Consider the following 8,266-nt stretch of genomic DNA (forward strand, 5'->3'; position numbering starts at 1 on the left):
ATCATGACCTGAGCTGAAGTCGGACGCTTAACCAACCAAGCCACCCAGGCGCCCCTTAATTTTAAATTTAATTTATTTTATTATTATTTTTTCTAGGGTGTACCATACTTTTAATCCTGGGAATTGCAATGATAAATACCATATGTCTTAGTCTCACCATTAAAGATCTTACAGCCTCTCTGGGGAGAAAGGCATTGTGGGGGAAGAAAAATAATTTCCCCTCTATCTTTCTAGGCTTTATTACACCCCTGTAATAAAAAGACAGATTAAGAGAAGAAAGACATACAGTTTTTATAACATATGTACCCCCTGTGTATGATACCCAGGAAGAGCGGTAAGTGTTTGAAATAGCCCAGGCCATCACTTGTTGGGACGAGCACTGGGTGTTGTATGTAAGCCAATGTGACAATAAATTATATTTAAAAAAAAATGAAACAGCCTAGGCTGTCATGGTAAAATCATCTCAACCAAAGCAAAGCAGTATGTTGGGGGTTGGGGCACCACTTCCGGGAACTTATTAGAAAGCACAGTAAACAAAAGTATGCTTATTATGGAGAGTTAAGTCTTTGAATTGTGCATTGATCAGAGTTTCTAGAGATCTGGCCACCCTCTCTTCCCTGGACAGTGAGGGAGACGCCCTTATAAATGGAGGCTTTCCTTATGTGTTTATGTGACTCTTAAGACGGGTAACTTCTATTTGGTTATCAGAGCTTCTCCTGTGTCTGTAGTTTCTTAAAAACAACAAGCTTAAAATAATCCTTATGCCAAAAGAGCGCATTTTGAAGTGACAAATTCTGATCCCCTTTGGCGTGTATACCAATCGATATAATAGTATAAGGACCATGGAGGATTGGTTGGGGATATAAATTCTGATGGGGCATCAAGGCTGCAAGAGGAAGTGATAAATGAACTGCTTCTGGAGGGAAACATAGGTTTTGCTAGTCAAAGGAAAGAGAGTGTGGAGAAGTATCTTCCTTTTCCTAGCCGACAGTCTCAGCCGCCTGAGGTCCAGCTTTGGCTGACGTCTTCAGGCCCTTTTCTTCTGTTCTTCTGTTCTGTAGCTGGGGTCTGTGAATTAAACTGACAAAAGACAGATTAACAGGAAAAAAGGTTAATTTTACATGCATATGGAGGCTTCACAGAAAAGTAAAAACCCCAAAGAGGTGGTTTGACCCAAGAGCTTATATAGCATTTTAACAAACTGTAATCAAGGACAGAGAAGTGAATAGGTAAAGGAAAGCAGAGATTGGGGCTTCTAGGGAGGTAAGTTGTGAGCAGGTGACTAAGAATGATTAATAAGGTTTGTCATGCAGATCAAAGTCATCTCAGATGCTAAGAGTTGTCTCCTAAGAGGAGGACACCTTTACAAATGTAAATTTCCTTCACAAAAGGTAATTTTGTGCCCCGGCTTTTAGGCAGAGATAGGACCCAGGTCTCTTGTGTATGCAGTTTCTTTTTCTTTTTCTTTTTAATTTTTTTTAATGTTTTATTTTTGAGAGAGAGACACACAGGGCCTGAGTGGGGGAGGGACAGAGAGAGAGAGGGAGACACAGAATCCGATGCAGGCTCCAGTCTCTGAGCTGTCAGCACAGAGCCCAACGCGGAGCTCGAACCCACGAACCGCGAGATCATGACCTGAGCTGATGCTTAACTGACTGAGCCACCCAGGTGCCCCTGCAGTTTCTTAATTGCCTTCAGCTCAAAATAAGCCTGATGCCAAAGTGGCGTATTTTGGGATGTCACATTCTGATCCCTCTCACAAACAAGGGAGTCAACACAAGAAAGGAAAAACCAACCTAGATGGACAGGCAGGGAGGGGATGGGCTAAATGTTACAACTAAGCACGAAACTTCTCAGCAGCCCCGTAAGAGTTCGGAGAGGAGGCCTCTGGTACTTTTGTACAGAATCCCCCTTCTAGGCCCTACGTGATTGCACAGGTGTGACTGCTACGGCAGTAGAGAGATCCCAGATAGCAAAAGCCGCGGGGAAAGAATCACATTGCTGCATGGTGTTGGCCGTCACTGGCCAATAGACTAGACCAGGTGGCAAAGTGAGCATTCAAGAGCACCCAGCTACAGAGGGAGGCGTCGAACTCATCTCTCAAAGCCCTCTCACCTCAACAGTCCTGGTACCCCCGAGTGGAGAGCTCTGGCTGTACATTCAGAGTTTGCTTGGAATCTTCAGGTGGCGGCAAAGAGTATGTGCTCTGTCGGAAGGTACTTGATTAAAAACACACAAATGAAAAACCAGCCCAAGCTGCAATCTACCAGGAGTGTAGGACGCTCAGTGAGGAAACATTTACCAAGTGTGATATGGGAGTATGGGTTCCACTGGACTCTACGGAAGCAATAGATGTGTTGTGTTGCTGAAAGACTGAGAACACCATATGTTAGTATTATGAACTCCAAAGGATTTTTTCCCAAGAACAGAAACTCTTACCAGTAAATTAAGAGGGTGTCAGCCGAAACAATTGTTTGTGAAGTATCAGGAGTTGTTCATAGACAACTATCTACAGAGATTGGTAGAAGTCAAATATGTGTGTGTGTGTGTGTGTGTGTGTGTGTATAGAAGACACCATATAGAAGTCAAATGTGTGTGTGTGTGTATAGAAGACACCATATAGAAGTCAAATATGTGTGTGTGTGTGTATATATATATACACACAGTATACACACACACACACCATATACCATATATACACCATATACATATATATATATATATATATATAATCAGTCAGCAAATGTTATTAGACACCTCTTTCATGCTTCTGTACTCATTAATTTTTTCCATGCATATTTCACTATCTAACATACTATGTAATTTATTCATGTAAGGTATATTGCTTATTGTCTTGCTAAGGCATAAGCTCTTTTGCATCTGTGTTTAGTGATTGCCTCAATTCCTAGCTCAGACTCGCGCATGTTGTAGGCAGTAGAAAAGACTTGTTGAATGCACGAATGAAAGGTGATGGTGCTGGGTTTCCAAGCATCAGAAATTACCCCTAATGTGATAAATTACATTAACAAAATGGAGGAGGGCCTGATATTTAAATCCAAATTGCAATTTGTGAATTAATGCAATCTTTTCTGGATTAATAGAAAAGACAAGAAGTTCGTTGAACAGAGGGCAGTGGGTAGGTCCTTTTAGAGAGCAGATCAACACCAGCAGTTGGCGTGGTGAACAAAAGCACAAAATATTTCCATTCTTTCAGACTATTTTCATCTGGCAGGGTGCTGCAAACAGAATTTTTTTTTGTTTTCATTTGGGGATTTTTCTAGTTAGATTGTTAGAACTAGTTTCACTTCATTTGCAAAACCAGTCGGTGAAAACTTATGATCTTTGATTATTAGGATAACAGTTTTAGAACTGAAGAAAAAGATTTACTTTAGACTAGATTATTAACACCTTGACATCAGTGACCCAGTTTCTCAGGGTGAGCACACAGAAGACGCTTTCATCTGTATTTCTTAAATGGAACCAAATAACTTGTCCCTAGTTCATAAATGGAAGGGTCAATATTTGAAAAAGGTCCTTTCTCTTTCCAATGCCCAGGCTGATGATAATCATGATTGCTGAAATTTCCTGACTGTTACCTCTGTGCTAGGTACTGTTCTAAGCACTTTGTATTTTATAACTCTAGTTCCAGGTGAGAAGGAATTTGAGTCCAGGCTGTTTTCCTCTAAGCCTTTGTGTTGTTAAGTTTGCATTTTCATGCCCCTGAGATTGGTTTTTTATACATAGGAAACACATTCAGAAGTTGCATCTTGCCTTAAACAATTGGAATTCAATTTATTAAAGTTACAGATTCACAAAACCTAGGTCTTCCTTAGGATTTTAGTTTCATCTTGTAAATTTATGCTTCATTTATAAATCTAACAAATGTTAGCAATCTCTGTATTTTTATGAGGTTGACATTTCTTATTATCTTATTTTGGAAAATATCAAATATACACAAAAATCGAATGAATAATATAATGCCTCCACATGTCCTCACCACTCCATTTCAATGATTATCAACTGATGGTCAATTTATTTCCTCGGTACTCCCACTCATTTCTACTCTGTTATTCTTATGACCTAATTCTCATTATCATATCATTTCATTTTTAAATACATCAAGATGTATGTTAAACAGGTAAGAATTCCTTTTTAAAGCATAACCCCTGTTTCATTACTATACATAAACAAAACAGCCGTAAGTTATCAATATCAAGTGTCCAGCCTTATTAAAATTTCCAGTCGTCTCTTAAAGGCCACCTCTTAAAAAACATCTTTTCTTGTGTGAATCAGCATTCAATAAGGTCTATCTATTGTGATTGTTTGATAGGTGTTTTCAGTTTATTTTAACCTGTAGGCTGTCTCAACCTTTCTTTTTCCTACAATTCGTTTACATTGAAGAAAATGGATTATTTGCTTCACGGTCCCTTCTTTGCTGTCGTAAAGTTTACATTTGACATAATTATTCAACTGCATTGTCTCTCAAAGCAAATGCGACAATCTCAAAATAATATTGTCATGACCAATATCATCACTTTAAAACTTTTACACGTATTTGGGGGTGGGACCGGTTCTTTTTGTATCCCACTATGAATAAAAAGTCAACTCACTGTGCTTCCCCATCACTTGAATTTCTTGTTCTCTTGTGGATTTGACACAAAAGTGGACTTTCAATGAAGTTCATCTGTTTCATTTCACTTTTATTAAAAAAATGAAAGTTCAACTGAGTAAGTCGGAAGGCCTAACTGGTTTTGTCCAGCAGTTCAAGAATCGGGCAGCATCCCGTCTAGCAAGTTGACAGGGGCTGAGGAGCCGTACAAAACGAAAGACTTCTATAGGCAGAAGTGGGTTGGGACAAGGAAATTACTAGTAAAAGAAAGGAATTGTTTCAGGCAAGGTTCCCTTCCTTTGGGGGAAGGGCAGGACTCTTTCATGCTGCTCACCTCCCTAATGCTAATCAGGAAATTCCAGATTGACTGGGTAAAGGTCACATTCTTGCAATTAAGTCTCGGTTTGTTGTCAGAGGGGCAAGTGGCCCCATTTGGACCCTGTGGTTTCTTTTTTCTCTTCTTTTTAAAAACACTTTCCATTATTAGTAATTGATAATTTAAAATTAAATTGTTTTAAATTGTGTAAATAATTTGCATGATTTGAGAGTCAAACCTACAAAGCAATTCCCCATAGGTACCCATTTTCTTTTGATTTTATGGTTTATCTTCTGAAGGAGTTCCGAAGGAACCTCCCCCAAATGTGCCATTTGGCATGTGGATTACTTTGAACTGAAGTTAGTCAAGGTCCAAAGGACTTAGGAGGATGTTTACCTTCTCCTTAACTGCCTAAAAGAATTTAGATCGAAGAGCTGGTCCAGGACAGAACTATCACTAGGGATAACGACAGAGAATGTGGGTTAGGTGTGGTAGGGCAGAGGTAGGCTCAGTACAACCAAGAGAGCAAATTGCTGTCTGTGTCCCATTGTCTGCAAGGCATAACAAGTATTTGTTTACAAACATCAGCTCTTCCTAACTTCCTTAAGTTGTTTTTCTTTCCTTTGAAATCTCAGGCCCCCAACCCCTTCTCTTTAGCTCAGAATGGCATATAAACTTCAATTGCCTGAGTACCTTGGGGGTCTCATATTCTTATGGGGGCTCCTGCATGTATGTAATTGTTTTTCTTCTGTTAATCTGTTTTCTGTCAATTTAATTAATAGAGCAGTCAAAAGAATCTAGAAGGGTAGAGGAAAATTTTTTTTCTCCCCTACACTTCCATCATTTGCTTTTTACAAATATAAGCAGGTAGGAACTCCTACTCATATGCTCTTTACTTAAAAATAGCACACTACTGGGGCACCCGAGTGGCTCAGTTGCTTAAGCAACAGGACTCTTGATTTCAGCTCAGGTCATGATCTCACAGTTTGTGAGTTTGAGCCCCACATCCAGCTCTGCAATGACAGTGTGGAGCCTGCTTGGGATTTTCTCTCTCTGCCCCCCCCCCCAATAAATAAATAAATAAATAAATAAATAAATAAATAAACATTTTTAAAAATAGCACACTATTCACCTTTTTCTTGCCTTGCTTTTTTCATATAGCATGTCCTGGGTATCAATTCTTCTACAGAGCTTCATGTTACTGAACCGTGTTTCAGAATTTATTTATCCAATGCCCTATTGACAAACATTTGGGTCATTTCCATGTTTCTGCTATTATAATTAATATTGCAAATAATAATCTTGAAATCACAGTCTTGTCTTCCTTCCTTCCTTTCCGTATTTTGCCAGTGTATCTTTGGGATATATTCCCAGAAGTGAAATTGTTAAGTCAAAGCTTAAATGCACATATAATTTTGTCAGATATTTCCAAATTCCCTTCTATAAAAAAACGTACCATTTTTTATTTCCATAAACAATATATGAAAGTACCTGGTTGCCTAAATAAAGCCTTGTCAACTGGATTTTTGTCAAACCAACACATTTGAATTTGCTACCTAATAGATAAGAAATGATAATCTGAAACAGATTTCCTTTGTTATAACTGAAATTGAGCAACTATTCATATAATTAAGTCCTTATTTTTTTGTGTGAACCATTTGCTTTATTCTCTTGTCTGCTTTGTATAAAATTGTAGTTATTTAAAAGATTTTTGAAGCTTTATATGTGTTAGGGATATACACTAACATAATTTATTGTTACATAAGGAACTAATGTTTTTGCCGGTTTGGCTTTTATCCTCTTTGTTTATGCTATCTTTTCCTTTGCAAAGGTTTCTTTTTATATATATACAGTTTATTTTTTCTTATGGTTCTTTTGAATTTTGAATAATAGGAAAACATTTTCTAACCCTAAGTTCTAGTAGAAATTCACTCATGTTTTTATCTAGTACTTGTGTTTTAATGTTTTTACACTTAAATGTCATCCATTTGGAATCTATCCTGGAGTGTGGTATAAGAAACAGATACCTTTTAATTTTTTTCATATTACTACCCAGTTATCTCCATGTTACTTACCAAAAATGTTGATCTATTCTCCACTGATTTGAGAAGATGTTTTTACCATATGCTACATTTGCCCTTGTAATGGTGTATCTTTCTTTGTTTGCTCCCCAGTTTCATTGGTTTGCCCATCTTTTTATGCACCAATATCGCATTTGAGATTTACAAAAAATTGGTAGTGTGTTTTAGCCTCTGAAAGGGCTAGCCTCTCTCACAATTCTTTTCTTCCAGGATTTTTCTGGTGATTCTTGCTTGTTTCTACTGCCAAATGAATTTTGTAATCCACGTGTTTAGCTTGAGGAAAAAAACATCAGCTGTGATTCTTATCGGATTGCATTATATTTATAAGTTGATTTAGAAAAAACTGGCGTCTCTGTCCAGGGACATAGGTGACTTCCTTTTTTTAAGTCTACTTTTGGGTCTTGCAGGAATTTTCTTTAATATGTGAATATATACTAATTATAGAAAATTATGTGATAGTAGTTATATATTAACATTCTATTTTGTTACACTAATAAATTTAAAAATTCCATATACAACCTTAGCAACAGAGTCAGAGTCACTAAAAATGGAATAAGAGGTGCGAAATCCAATGCTATGTAACATTTTGTTTGAAGTATTAGTCATTGCAAATGTTACATAGCAATGGATTCCTTGAGCATCTTTGTGTGGAATTGGTAGACATCACTTTTCTTATTGCTAATTTTAGCAGCTTGGGTATTAAGGTTATGTATGTAATTTTTATACATGCCCAGGAAATATCCATCAATTCTTATTTTGTTGTTTTATTCTTATAGAAGTGAATTCCGGCAGGTGCCCTTTTCGCATCTCTGGAAATAATCACATAATTTTTCTCTTTCAGCCTATTAGTTTGATTAATTGTGTAAATACAACTCCTCATATTGAAACACGTTTACATTCCTTAAAAAGTGAACATTTTTTGATATATAATATCAGTTTCAGGTGTACAACATAGAGATTTGACAATTGTATACATTACTCAGTGCTCCCCTTGCTAAGTGTAGTTACCCTCTGTCAGCAAAGATATAATGTTCTTGACTACATTCCGTATGCTGTACTTTCCATTCCCATGACTTATTTATTTTATAATTGGAAGTTTGTCCCTTAATCCCCTTCTATTTTACTTATCCCCCACCCCCCTTCCTTTCTGGCAACCATCAGTTTGCTCTCTGTATTTATGCCTTTTCTTGTCTTGTCTTGTCTTTCTTTCTTCTTCTTCTTCTTCTTGTTCTTCTTCGTTTTTTTTTTTTTTTTTTTAGA

General features: G+C 37.3%; 1 long non-coding RNA gene across 1 annotated transcript; it reads right to left on the reverse strand.

Moving 5' to 3' along the window:
- Window positions 1-986: 986 nt before the first annotated feature.
- On the reverse strand, window positions 987-4,779 carry LOC121037883 (uncharacterized). Its single transcript, XR_005794048.1, has 3 exons — window positions 4,611-4,779; window positions 2,116-2,206; window positions 987-1,080 (listed from the first exon to the last, which is right to left on the reverse strand). It is a non-coding gene; the product is annotated as an uncharacterized LOC121037883 (long non-coding RNA).
- Window positions 4,780-8,266: the final 3,487 nt, after the last annotated feature.

This window comes from Herpailurus yagouaroundi, unplaced genomic scaffold (genome assembly GCF_014898765.1).
Source record: "Herpailurus yagouaroundi ecotype Mexico unplaced genomic scaffold, PumYag 28, whole genome shotgun sequence".
NCBI lineage: Eukaryota > Metazoa > Chordata > Mammalia > Carnivora > Felidae > Herpailurus > Herpailurus yagouaroundi.